Source organism: Canis lupus, chromosome 22, assembly GCF_011100685.1.
Source record: "Canis lupus familiaris isolate Mischka breed German Shepherd chromosome 22, alternate assembly UU_Cfam_GSD_1.0, whole genome shotgun sequence".
Taxonomy (NCBI): Eukaryota; Metazoa; Chordata; class Mammalia; order Carnivora; family Canidae; genus Canis; species Canis lupus.
Genome location: NC_049243.1, coordinates 48,148,319 through 48,162,393, shown reverse-complemented (window position 1 = coordinate 48,162,393; position 14,075 = coordinate 48,148,319). Strand labels below are relative to the sequence as shown.

At 42.5% G+C, this 14,075-nt stretch overlaps 1 long non-coding RNA gene across 2 annotated transcripts in view; it reads left to right on the top strand.

Annotated features, from left to right (window-relative positions):
* Positions 1 to 3,273: 3,273 nt before the first annotated feature.
* The window catches only part of LOC106557555, a 53,427-nt gene continuing 42,625 nt past the window's right edge, over positions 3,274 to 14,075 (top strand). For both annotated transcript variants that reach the window (XR_005376073.1, XR_005376074.1), the window contains exons 1-2: positions 3,274 to 3,395; positions 5,763 to 5,875. This is a non-coding gene — a long non-coding RNA (uncharacterized LOC106557555). The remainder of the gene's footprint in view (positions 3,396 to 5,762; positions 5,876 to 14,075) is intronic.

Below are 14,075 nucleotides of genomic sequence, written 5' to 3'. Positions count from 1 at the left end.
TACACATTCCAAATAGAGGAAAATTCTGTGTAAGTCGGGGAAGTCATGACTTCCAATGATCATCATTCTGGGCAGTGCAGATGCTCTCTCCATGTCATGAACTTCTTCTACTAAATTGGTCATCTAGGGACGCCTGGGTGGCTCAGTGGTTGAGCATCTGCCTTTGGCTCATGTCATGATCCTGGGGTCCTGGGATCCAGTCCAACATTGGGCTTCCTGCAGGGAGACTCTATCTCCCTCTGCCTATGTCTCTGTCTCTCTTTCTATGTCTCTCATAAATAAATAAATAAATAAATAAATAAATAAATAAATAAATAAAATCTTTAAAAAAATGGAAAAAGGAAAGAGGTGGGAAGTTGGGATAGGTAGACACTCAGTGTGCCCAGAACATGACACGTGGGGGCAATGGCTAGGAATGAGACCAGAGAGGTCAGATGAGGTCTAGACAGGGAGAAGACTGCGCCATGAAGTTTATGGACTGCTTGTGAAACAATTTTTGGGCATCCTGGCCAGATCTGTTGTTTTGGATGTCAACCTGGCAGTACCATGGTGGAAAGATAGTGGAGAGAAAGAGGTGCAGAAACACCCAAGGATGTGGTCCAGGTGAGGCACAAGGGGGCCTGAACTGGAAGTGTAAAGGTGGAGGTGGAAGGAAGGAATGGGCAAAAGAGAAGTTTAAGGCTGGCAACCCATGAATTGGGGTGTCTGGCTGCACATGGGGGAGAGAAAGAGTCAAGATAAGACCTAGCTTGGAACATGGTACCTGCTGTGAACTGAACTGTGTTCCCTGCAAAATTATATGTTGAAATCCTAACTCCCAATGTGACTATATTTGGAAATAGGGACTTTAGAAGGTAAGGAAAAAAACGAAGTCATAAGGTGGGGCCTGGATCCAATAGGATTCCTGTTCGTCTAAGAAGAGACAAGAGAGCTAGCTTTGTTTCTCTCTCCCTCATGTGAGCACATAGTGAGGAGGCGGCTGTCTGCCAGCCAGGAAGAAAGCTCCCATCAGAAACTGACTCTGCTGGCACCTTGATCTTGGACTCCCCAGCCTCCAGAACTGTGAGAAATAGATATCTATTGTTTAGGCCACCTGGACGGCGGTATTTTGTTATGGCAGCCTGAGCTGATTGATTAAGAAGTGCCATTAACTCATATAAAGAAAGAATAAAAAAGACAGAGATTTTTGTTTTATCCATCCATCCATCCACCCATCCATCCATCTTTAGTTTGGTTTTAGACATGTCAAGTACAAAGATACTAATAAGGTAGAGAAGAAGAGATGGCCGGTAGGCAACTGGAGATATAGAATAGAACAAAGGGAAGCAGTCAGGTCAGGGAATAGTTTGAGAGTTTTCAGTATAGAAGCAGAAGCCAATAGTGAAGATTGTCTAAGGAAAGAAGGCAGAATAAATGAGAAGGTGGCCAGGAAAGGAGCTAGGGAATCCAGACACTTAAGGGCAAATAGAAGTAGCCAGAGAAAGAGTTGCAAGTGAGAGATGGTCTAGGACCTGTGTGTGTGTGTGTGTGTGTGTGTGTGTGTGTGTGTGTGTGTGTTTAAGGCCATTTGTCAATACTGTCATGTGCTCTAGAGGGCTCAGCTAGGCTGAAAACCAAAAACTAAAGCACTGAGCTGGCAATTAGGAGGTAATTATTAGGAGCCCTGTCAGCGCAGTGCCAGTTGCGTTGGGTTGAGAAATGCATGCAAGTTAAGAAAAATGAGGCTAGACTATGATTTTAAGATATTTGCTTATGAAATGTACAGGGGAGGTGTGGAGGTAGCTTGAGGAGGAGGCAAATGTGAGACAGTTATTTTCCTTCTATGCTTCTGAAACTCCACATTAATTCCTATTTTTATGCTAAGGAACCATGGACAGCTATAGAAACAAAATTGTACTCTTCTTTTAAGCAAATCAACCCCTTTCATTACTTTAGACTTTTGATGTCTGTTTTCCACCCAACAGGGACAAATCCCATGTCCCTTTCCCCTACAGACTCTTTATCTCATTGGCTCATTTCTGTTGATCTCCTGAAGACCACCATATTTTAACAAGGTGTCAGGATTCCCAAAATGAGGTTAGGGGTGTGCATGTGATTGTGACTATATGTGTGTGTGCTAGGGGATAGAATGTGAATATACCATATGATGCCAGAGAACTAACTCTCTTCTGTGAAGAGGATCAGATGTCATCAATGGTAGATTTTATATTATATAATGGTACCATGATAAGAAAACAAGACGAAACAAAACTTGTCCATAAAACAATTATGGCCACTCTTCTTCCCACTGCAGATTATGGTTAGAATGAAAAATGCAAAAGAAAATATTTGTGTTTTCTTTTTCCCTCTATTGCAAACTTATAAAGAGCTACTTAGATATGCTTGTGTGAATCTATCTATCTTGGAGATTGACAGTCCAGTGGGATGTGATGTAGGCCTCTGGTTTAAATTGCTTAATAGTTGAAGCGAAAGAAAATATGTATTAGAAAATTCTTCCTGGAACATCAAAATAATGCATTAATTTAGGAAAAAAGTGATTCATATGTGACCTTGTGTAATATTTGACTTTTTAAATGCCACACATAGCACTTATCTGGTTTTTAGCTTTGCTGGGAAATGGCTGTATCCAGCAAGGATAAAAGGCTTCCAGCTGGGATAACTATCCTATAATTAGTGATGCATTTTTTAAAAGGAAAACCAGAAATTATTGGAGACAGTTGATGTAAAAATCTCTACATTGCTAAAGTATGTGTGTTGGTAGCATGACAGATTTAGGCCTATTGATGCAATGTTACACACACACACACACACACACACCAGTTTCTCTTATCAGCATATTTGAGGAGGTCAGTTTTCTTTCTATTGATTTCAGGACAATTCACTGGAAGTCAGATCTGTTAATTTGTGTGATGTTGTTATCATGTTATAATATGAAATATATATTCAGTTTTTAGCTCCAGTTCATGACACACAGCTCCTAAAACTCTTAGAGTTTCCTGAGGATCATCTCCTGTTATAATATTTGGTCTTTATTCCAGTTTCTTACCTAAGAACTTCTAAAACTCTTGGAGTTTTCTGAGTGACAGGGTGAGAGGAGCATCTTTTGTTACATAATAAGCCCCTTTGACTATACCTGAGTTTACGCTAATGAGGTGACTGTTGGTGGGCCCCTGGATAGCTTCAGGATGGGCTCTGGTTGCCAGAGGAACCAACCAGCCTCTGGGGAAGGGGGAGGGGCTGGAGACCGAGTGAATGGACAGAGGCTGATGATGTGATCAATCACGCCTGTGTGATGAAACTCCCATACCAACCTCTAAATGACAGGGTCTGGAAAGCTGCCCAGTTGGTGCACACGCCAAAGATGCTGGGACTTGAGCTCAGCATCTAAGATGGAGGTAGTCCTGGGGGCCTGCGTTTTTAGCCTGTGGCGTCAGTGCTAACTCTGAGTAGTATTAGTTAGTAGTATTAGTTAGTAGTTAGAATTGAGTTGAACATCTGACACCCTGTTGGTGTCCAGTGGGTGGGAGAATTGGTTGGTGTGGAACTTCTGTGCCACCCCACCCCCAACGTATTTGGTGGCCAGGAGTGCTGTGAGTAAAACATCTCTGAATTTATGTCCACAATACATGATGATTTTATCAGAGTGATGTGATATGATGAGAAAAATATTAAGAATTCTCTACTTAGAGCTCAATAAATACCAGTGTTGTATCTCAGCACTGGAAGCTGAAATCATCTCCCACATCACTAGGGCATTTTCATCTCTCTCCCTCAGTACTTCCAGAACATTCATCTCATATTTTGATTGCTGCATTTTCCATGTGATGTTGTTATTAGGAGTTTGCACGTTGGTCTCTCCACTGGACTTGGGCAGGCACGCTGGTACTTAGCATACCTGGAGAGTGGTTTACAAACCTGGCTGATACCACAATTGCTTGAGATTAAAAAAAAAATACTGATCTATGTGTTTCTGTGTCCTCCAAGAACCAGATGCCAAAGAAGGATTAGATAGGCAAGAGATTTATTGGGGGCAGCACCTGTGAAAGAGGAGGGAGGGAAGGGCAGGAGTGTGGAGGGGTGGGGAGCATGCAGCCACAGTCCATAGCTGACACCTGTGACAGAAGAGGGGCTGGAAAGATCTCAGCAGTGTGGCCAGGCTGATGGGATGTGCCCTAGCAAACAGGCCTGCTGGAAGTGTTTATCCCACAGGAATGAGATAGAACTAGTACTCCACAGTGCGCGGCTCCTGGCTGGAGCAGTGTGTGTATGTGTGTGCTCATGTGCATCATGGAGTGGCCAGTGGCTCTGGCTTGCCTAGGCCCAAGGAGGTTACAAGGACCCGAGACCTTCCGTGCTCAAACTGGGAAAGCCCTGGCCAAATCCTGGTTAGCTGGTAACCCGAGTGTGGCCTCAGCATGAACCCAGAGTTGTACCCAAAGGGGCAGCAGGGAGTATACCACACAACTAGGATATTCTCCCCTTTGGGGGTGCATTTGGAAGAGAGCTGAGTGGCACATTTCAGAGCTGCCGCTGCCCCTTTGGTTTCTCCTGACACTAAACAGTTCTCCAGTTTTCCACACACCAAGTGAATGTCTGACAATTCAGTTCAATTCTGACTTACCTAGCTGGGGTTGGCATGATACCCCACAAGTCAAAGGGCTGAGTCCCAGCAGACTGCCTCTATGTTAGCGGCCTCGAGAGAGGTCCCCAGATAGCCATACTTCTGCCCAACTGATTGTAGATCTGGAGGTTCCCACACTTCGCCTTCAGGCTTGATGATTCACAAGAGTGACTCAAAGGGCTCAGGAAAGGCTCTACTTATGATTACAACTTTATTATAAGGATGCAGCTAAGGAACAGCCAAGTGGAAGAGATGTTCAGGCATGGTGTGGGGGAAGGTGAAGAAGCTTCCAGGCTCTCTTCAGGAGCGCCCTCTCAGGAGCTCTCCAAACCTGAGTTTTTATCAGACTCAGTCTCCAGTCTCGTTTCCCTCCCCAGATGTTGGGGGTGAGACTGAGAGTCTCTCTCCTTTCATCAGAAGTCTGGTCTACTGGTGACCATCCCCTCCTGAATGTATCCTGAATGTATCAAGGTGCCCCAGCCTGAGTCACCTCGTTACCATAAACTCAGGTGTGGCCCAAAGAGGCTCATCAGAAAAAAGAAAAACACTCCTATCACTCAGGAATTTTCAGGGGGTTTGGGGGTCTCTGTGCCAACTGGGGCAAAGACCAAATACATACATTTGCATAATACTACACTCCCAAGCAGAGATTCTGTTTGAAGTGACCTGGGGTAGGGCCCAGACAGCTGCATTTAAAAAAAATAAGCAAACCAAACACCTGAAGGAGACCAACACATAGCCAGAGTTGAGACCCATGAGAAGCCATTCTTTAGGCGAATGAAAAGAGGAGAGGGAAAGAGACTGTTGGAGGAGGCTTGTTTAGTCAAGGAAGGCAGTGGCAAGCTAGGGCGCAGACTTGGGGGAGCAGCCTTGGGCTGGGTCTGGAGGAGTGGGTGGTTTTCGGGGTTGGCCGCCCAGCCTGGAGCCCTGCTGCTGAGGAGAAGGAGGAAGCCTGCCTGCTGGGTCGGGGCAGGCCTGGGCAGGGCAAACTGGGCCGGATAAAGAAACAGGTGCTAGGAGCTTTTATCTTTATTTCATATCCCCAAGTCTGTGGTGGTGGAGCGACCAATTTTCCCATAATCCTAGGAAGGGGAGGCACTTGGGACACTCGGCACACGCATCCTCTTCTGTCTGCCCACAGGGCTCGCATTTCAACATCGGTCTCCAGCAGATTCACCAGGCACTGTAAGCCACACAAGAGGAAAAAGTAGAGAAACTTCTCAAGGAGGGCATTCAGTTTCACCCAGACAATATGTAAGTTCTCTTAGTTGATGCTCTACATCTCTATTAGCTTTTTTTTTTTTTTAGACTTATTTATTTGAGAGAGAGAGAGAGAGAGCAAGTTGAGGGAGGAACAGGGGGAGAGAGTGCATCTCAAGCAGACTCCCCATTGTGTGCAGAGCTCAACGTGGGGCTGGATCCCAAGACCCTGAGACCATGACCTGAACTGAAACCTAGAGTCGGAGTCGGATGCTCAACCACTGAGCCACTCAGGTGCCCCTATGTCCATATTAGGTTTTGAGGGTGGCTGTAACAAAATTCCATGTGTGCTGGGGAGGTTTAAATAGCAGAAATGTATTTCATATGGTTCTGGAGGCTGGCGGTCTGAGATCAAGATGTTGGCAGAATTAGTTCCTTCCGGGCTGTGAGAGAGACCCTGTGCAAAGCCTCTCTCCCTGGCTTGTAGGTGGCCATCCCTCCCTCCCCACAATCCACCTGTCCCTTCCCTTCACATATTCCTTCTGTGCCTGTCTGTGTCCAAACTCCCCCCTTTGTAAGGACAATGGTGTTATTGGATGAGGGACCACCTCATCTTAACTCATTATATCTGTAATGACCCTATCTCCAAATAAGATCACATTTTGAGGTCCTGGGGTTTAGGACTTTCCAACTTCTAGCTTTACCTTTAGGTGCTCATCAGAAGAACAGCCTGATAATGGCTAGATAACCCAACTTGCTCTGAGTTCTTTCCAGAGCTGATGCTTAAGTACATAGTTTATAGACAATAAAATAAATATTAGACAATAAATAAAATATTAAAAAAAGAAAGATTCTCTCCATAATGATCCCTTGAAGCAGCTAAGGTTGTTATTAAGACATAATATACCTAAGCATATACATTTTTAAAAAGATTTAATTTACTTATTCATGAAAGACAAAAAGAGAGAGGCAGAGACATAGACATAAGGAGAAGCAGGGTCCTTGCAAGGAGCCCAAAGCGGGACTTGATCCTGGACCAGGATCACGCCCTGAGCAGAAGGCAGATGCCACCCAGGCATCCCTAAGCATATATATTTTGTGCCTTCCTTCTAGAAAGAGCAGTAAATGGCAGAAATTTCATTTTGTTCAATGATTCCCAAGAGAGAAAGAATATTTATGATCCAACCAAAGGGACTCCAAGAATAGCAAAGAGCCTGATCCCAGGCAGGCAGCAGTTTTTAAAGGGAGGTCCTGCTTTTAATATGGAGGCCCCTGCACTCTGAAAACTCACACCCTTCAATTTTGGTTATTATTATTATTATTTTTTTTGCATTATTTCAGTGATGATTACTTCCCATCCATGTATTCCTGCTGCATGGATTTTCTATTTGAAGTTCAACTTCTGGAAGTGTCTTGTAATTTCCCCTGCTTTTCTTCTACATTTTCTACATCTTATCTTTCCAGGAGACATTCCTCTCTTTAGCTCCCAGCACTGTAATTGATTTTTCAATTCATGCTATCATGTTTTTAATTTTCAGAAGCCGTTTTTGTTTGTTACTTGAATAGCACTCTGTCTTTGTTTCCTGGATGCAAACTTCCCTTATATCTGAGGTGATAAAAGCTATTTTAGAATTCTTTTTTCTCTTGAACAGTGTCTAGAGGTCTCACAATTAATAGTTTTTAGAATAGGGATTCAAACTCATGCAGTCAGACCTCACAACCTGTCCTCTTGATACTGTCCTAAAACGCCTTCATTTTAATGAACATCAGATTCTGGCCCTGCTAAGTAGGCAGATTGAATACAAACATCAATTTTTTTTTCCCTTTTAGTAATTCCAGTAAAACTAAATAAAAAGACTTAAAGAAAAACAAACTTACAGGGACAGGCAGAAAAGCATACAGGCGATTCCAACAACAAAATATCAGAAGTTGGATTTTTGTGAGAAATTAATGAGAAAATTTATGTAGAAGACTTAACACAGTGTGTGGCACCCAAGAAGCGTAGCATAAAAGTTAGATATTATTAATGTAACATAATACCTGCTTTAAAAAAAAGAAAGAATGCCTTTAAAAAGTATTTTAAATGTGTTGTATATGACTTAAGAGCTTCCTTGTACCAAACCAGGTGCTTACTTCCACATGTGAATGTTAAAAAGGTGGAAAAAATTTTATCATGATATTGGCATAATAGTATAATTTGGGGTGTTGAGTTTATTTTTATTTTATGGAGAAAAATCTGATGTGTGATACATAGAGACAAGAAATACATTGGGGTATCTGGGTGGCTCAGTCAGTTAAGCATCTGCCTTTGACTCAGGTCAGGATCTCAAGGTCTTGGGATTGACTGAGTCCCACGTTGGGCTTCCTGCTCAGGGGGGAGTTTGCTTCTCCTGCCCCATCTGCTTCTCCCCCTGCTCATGCTCTTTCTCTCTCAAAAAAATAAAATCTTTTTTTAAAAGAATACATTATCAAAAAATATGAATATGTGTAATTTAATGGTGAATGGTATATTAGAACTTCATGTATCTTAGTTAAACTGGAAAACTCTTGTAGACAATACTACACTAATATGAAAACAACACAGGACTTATATGAAAGTATAATCTACCATGGTAAAAGTAAATAATTCAAGAAATATTTATTGAACATGCACAATATATTTTTAAAGAATAAGGTGCTGCTTCTAGGGGAGAATCCAAAGGTAAATTCCTGATCTATGCCTACAAGAAGCTTATTAGGGGAGAGAGATATTTACTTGTTAACTAGAAATCAAAGCACAATTAAGTAATGATTTCAACAGAAGGATAAACAACATAGGAGTTGGGCAAAAGGAATATTTAAAGCCCACCAAGGGAACTGATAAAGGATTCACTAACCAGGGGGTATTTGGGTTTGATTTTGAGGCTGGGCCAGGGCTTCCTTTGATAGAAGGAAGTACAAAAGCAAAGCCCTTGAAACAGGGTAATGTGTTGCCCATTCCAAGTCCTGTCTGGCTCTTTCTTTTTTTTTTTTTTTTTCTTTAGATTTTATTTATTCATTCATGAGCGACAGAGAGAGAGAGAGAGAGAGAGAGAGAGGCAGAGACACAGGCAGAGGGAGAAGCAGGCTCCATGCAGGGAGCCAGACATGGGACTCAATCCTGGGTCTCCAGGCTCAAGCCCTGGGCCAAAGGCAGATGCTAAACCGCTGCGCCACCCAGGGATCCCCCTGTCTGGCTTTCAATGTACTATCTATCCTCACCTCTTACTGTAGCCAGGACAGAGGCACTGTTTAAGTGTTAAATGTACTTAAATGAGCTAATTGATTGATTTTGTTTCTCAAGTAGGCAGTAATCTTGTTGAGGATAGATATCCTGTGATAATTTTTTTTGTATTACTCACCCCACCCCAATTAATCTCAAAGTATTGGTACATGGCAAATTCTCTGTAAATACTGGATGAATATAGGAACTTTTTGCTGCTCAGACAATACATTTTAATGCAGGAAAATTTAGAGGACAGTAGGAAAGCAGTACATAAGGAAAATATTAGGACTAGGATTCCGACCATTTCAAAAATGTTTTCAAGTGAGCTACAAATATATATCTATCTTTTCAATGAGTCTAAAGACTAATTACAAAACAAACTCTAGAGTCTTGAAAAAGTATTTTTTTTTATATAGGCAGTCGTTGCAAACCCCCCCAACAAGTTAAAAACTACTTTATTTCTGCTAAAAGTGCTCACTAAAATATTTAGAAGTTCTAAGAAAGCACCCCAGTAGATCTGAGTCACATTGGAACCTTCTATGTCCAAAAACAGAAGGACATATTGTTGCTGTTCCTTGAGCAGTGTTTTGTGTCAGAGGTCTTCATTGCATGACCCACTGGACTACTGGAAACATCCAAGCCATCTGCACAATTGCCTCTGGAGATTCCTGCCCTTGAATTGGGCTTGTTTTTATATAATAGATTTTCTGTTTATTAGTTATCTATTTTACAATTTAAAGCTTGGATTCAACAACCAAAGCATTTCACAACATATCCAGTCATTCGTCATGACTTCCAATGATCACCATTCTGGGCAACACAGACGCTTTCTCCATGCCATGAACTTCTACTAAATTGGTCACCCAGGGATGCCTGGGTGGCTCAGCAGCTGAGCGTCTGCCTTCAGCTCAGGGCGCAATCCTGGAGTCCCAGGATCGAGTCCCAAATCAGGCTTGCTGCGAGGAGCCTCCTTCTCCCTGTGCCTGTGTCTCTGCCTCTCTCTGTGTGTCTCTCATGAATAAATAAAATTTAAAAATCTTAAAAAAATTGGTCACCCAGAACCCACATTTCTGCAAGATTTCAGTGAGGATGAGAAAAGCCTAAAAGATGCGCTTCTATACCTGAAGAAATATTGAAGAAAATTCTATATATCTGAAAGCCCTTTGAGCAGAACAGATTTCAGAGCAATAATGTGAGACCTTATAAAATATAAGTCCTGGCAGACCAATTTAATCATTTTCAGGGACGTGTGGTAAGCCAAATTGAGGGAGAGGAAGCCAAGGATATAATGTGCCTTGACTTTACAAAGATCTTTGTTCTGTGCTAACAAGAATACTTGCCTAGAAATCGAAAATAAGGTAGTTCAGGGTCACACAATTTCAGGCATTTCTAAGATGAAGACAAGGCTCCTTTCCTGGGCTTTTGCTTTATTTCTGCCTGGGACACCACTGGCTTCGCTTTCACAACAGGGTGGAAAGGTGAAGAGAAAGGGCTAGGCAGCCCATGTTCCTAGGGTACTTCCTTTGCACAAGAAGTAGCAGGGAGGTAGGACACACAGCAATATGTTTACATATTGCCCTTGAAGTTTGCAAAGCATATTGCATGAAAAATGGCTATAGGAGTGTGTGTGTGTGTGTGTGTGTGTGCACATGCACGTGTGTGTGTGTGTGTGTGTGTGTGTGTGTGTGTACTGGGAAGAAAAGGTGAGGTGACCAGAAGCAGCAAAAAGACCAGAGTGTCCTTTGAATGAATTACCTTTCAATCTTTACATGCCTAATGAACAAGGTTTCAGTACCTAGAAATGCCCTGTGCTAAGAATACTGGATTCAGCAAGGAAGTTCAAGTGTTATTCTCGCCCTGAAGGATGTTGTAGTAACTGAACTTGCTTGGTGGGAGGCCCTTTGCCTCATGTGTGGTTATGTTTGCACCAGATTCAACTGGAATGAGCTGGAGCAACCTACGTGTTGCCATCCATAGAGTGCCCATCCTAGGGAACTCAGTTGCACAGGTGTCTAATCTGTTAGCTGTGGGGGTACTTAGAACTTTAAATGTGCTGGTTGCCTATTTTGGATGATAAGTCCCCTATGGATAGGAGCAATGTTTTTTTTTTTTTCCTGTCCTCATGTTCCTGATGCTTACCAGCCTGGTGCCTACCAAATACTGTGAGGAGGGAAGACAGCAGGCAGGGAGGGAGGGAATGTGGTGAGTTTAAGAACCTAACGTGGACCAGCCAGTTGCAGAAGATAAATGTGGTGGAAAGAGAGGAAATTGGGAAGGTGAGAATCAGGTGTGGGCAGTAAGGCAGGAAAACTGCACAGGGGTGAGAGTAGTAAGAATAAGAACCTAATCCCCCAAAACTTTCTGCATCAGGACTGGGAGGGAGGCTGTGCTGGAGAGCAGGATAGACTGGTCCCAGTTTCTGACAATGGGGGCCCATGAAGAAATGCCTTTGTTCCTCCTCATGGTCGACAAGAAGGCCACTGTGAACCTGGTATTTGGTAGCGCCAAGTGGCCCAGTGCCATCTCTAAAATTATCTTCTGCCTCCCTCCCTGGCCACTTTATCTCTTCTTATATTTTCATAAAGGCAAAATTGGGTGAAATGAATAGCCTGGGCTGCCTTCTTTTGCATTAGTCTTATTTCCTCCAAAACCATTATATTTCTTCTTTTATATTCTTCACAGTTCTGATAGTGTCTTACACAGAGTAGGTGCTTCAGAAACTAGCTTGAGAAACTCTCTGTACTCCTGATGGAAACTCTAGGGAGACCATCCTACTTCCTAGTTTCTTTCAGGTCAAGAGGCATCTGTAGGGCAGCTTACTGATAGATTTACTTCTGGCTCACATTTGAGTGAATTTCTGCCACTAATAGGCCAGTCCAGGAGTAAAGCACCATTTCTTAGGAAGGGACAAGGAGAGAGACGGACTTCCCCTTGGCTTAAGCTTGCTGACATGGGAGACAGAAAATGGTGTCACACAGGATGGGTCACAGCTAACCCTCTCCCATCTTGAGAGAGAACAGACTTGCATGACTTTGCAAACTCTCTCCTTCTATTTCAATGGCTGACGAAAGATAGCCTCCAACTTATTTGTACAGAGAAGAATGAGTATTTCAGAATAGGAAACGTCATCCTGTGCACAGAGGGTAGTAATTCGGAATCCTGAAGTGCTAGATGCAATGCAGGATGTTGTTTTCAAGAAAAGTTCAATTTGATGTCTGATGTCATGACCAAATATATGCCTGTCGTTAAGTATTTTTTTGACTTTTGTCCATGAAGATGGAGAGAATGCTCTTGAAGAGAAGGAAAGAGCTTTGTACTGATGTTGCCTAGCAACCAAAACCTATTTTTTTCCAATTTGTTGTTTTAAAAAATTCTACATCATGTTAAATCAATCTGAGTTTGAGGCATACACTTCCTGATTGTATTTAATGGCTGCTGGACATACACAAGAAGGTGGAAACATTTCCTTTTGGGTATATAATTTTCTAATTGGCCTATGCGGTCTAGGAGCAACTGTCGTTATCTTGAGATATATGTACAATTTGGGCAGAAAGGGACCATTGGGACAATGCTGAGTATCTGTTCTCCCAGCAGGGATCACCTTCTTTGGTCCTGGACTGAAGGCTGAACCACCCCTCCTGACCATACCCTCTCTGGTTCTGGACCTCAATCCATGGGTGTCATGTCTTTATCAGCCCAGTCTACATTTTGTCTCTGTTTTCAGCTAATGTGTCCCTTTGATTAATAACATGGTGTGATGGTGTCTCACTGATGCTTCTGTGGTTTTATTTTTTTTATTTTTATTTTTTAAAGATTTTATTTATTTATTCATGAGAGACACAGAGAGAGAGAGAGAGACAGAGAGAGAGACAGAGAGACAGAGACACAGGCAGAGGGAGAAGCAGGCTCCATGCAGGGAGCCTGACGTGGGACTCGATCCTGGGTCTCCAGGATCAGGCCCTGGGCTGGAGGCAGCACTAAACTGCTGAGCCACCCAGGCTCCCCGCTTCTGTGGTTTTAAAGTGTGGTCCTGGATTGGTGATTCAGAAGACTTGGGTTCCCATTCTAGCTTTGCCATTGACTGGCTGGCTGTACTTGAGCAAATTGCTTGGCACCAGTTAGACTATAAACTGTGCTGTAGGAACAAATGAATCCTAACATCTCTGTGGCTTCACACCACAAAGGCTAGCTTCTTGCTTATGAAAATTCTGATGAGCATTGGGGAACTCTCCAGGGCAGCTTTCTCCCATGGGATGATTCAGAGATCCAGGTAGCTTTTACAGCATCTACAACCTCAACATAGAGGCCACCAAGGGGAAAGGGAGATAGAGGAGCACACAAACTCTTCACTATTTAACCTGGCAAGTGGCATGTCACTTCTGTCCACAGGGCATGGCCCACAACTAGTGACATGACCATAACCTAACTTCAGGAGATATTGGGAAATGTAGGAGAACGTTTGGAATATTTGGTGAGTAGGAGCCACTCTCCTCCTGTAAAGACCTAGGAGGCTATGAAGAACCACACTGCCATGATTCCAGATTAGGTATTCAATCTTCTCTAAACAGAGCTCTATTTTTAAAAGGAAGAGATTAGCATTATCTTCACCCACTCTCTTTATTGTACTGGATTGAATATTTTCACTTTTCTTTATACCATAAAAATGATTCCCTATTTTTAGAAAAAAATCAAATTAGAAAAAAAGTATTTCTATGGGCTAAACTTTTTTCAAAACAAATTCTTCAGTTGGAAGGATTTAAGACAATTCTGATCATTTATTGTCCTAACTACTTCTTTAGCAGACAATGAAAAAAATGTACAATGTGTACAAACAACTCATTTTTCACTGAGAAAAACATCTATTTGACTTTGTGTCCAAGGATTATAATGTTATCCTTAAATTAGTGCTGAATTCTCAGAGAAGTAAGTAACTTTAAATGAAGAACAGACACAAGAAAAAGGAAATTCAAGTTTACTCACTTTTTTTAAAAGAAGATATGCCCATGAATA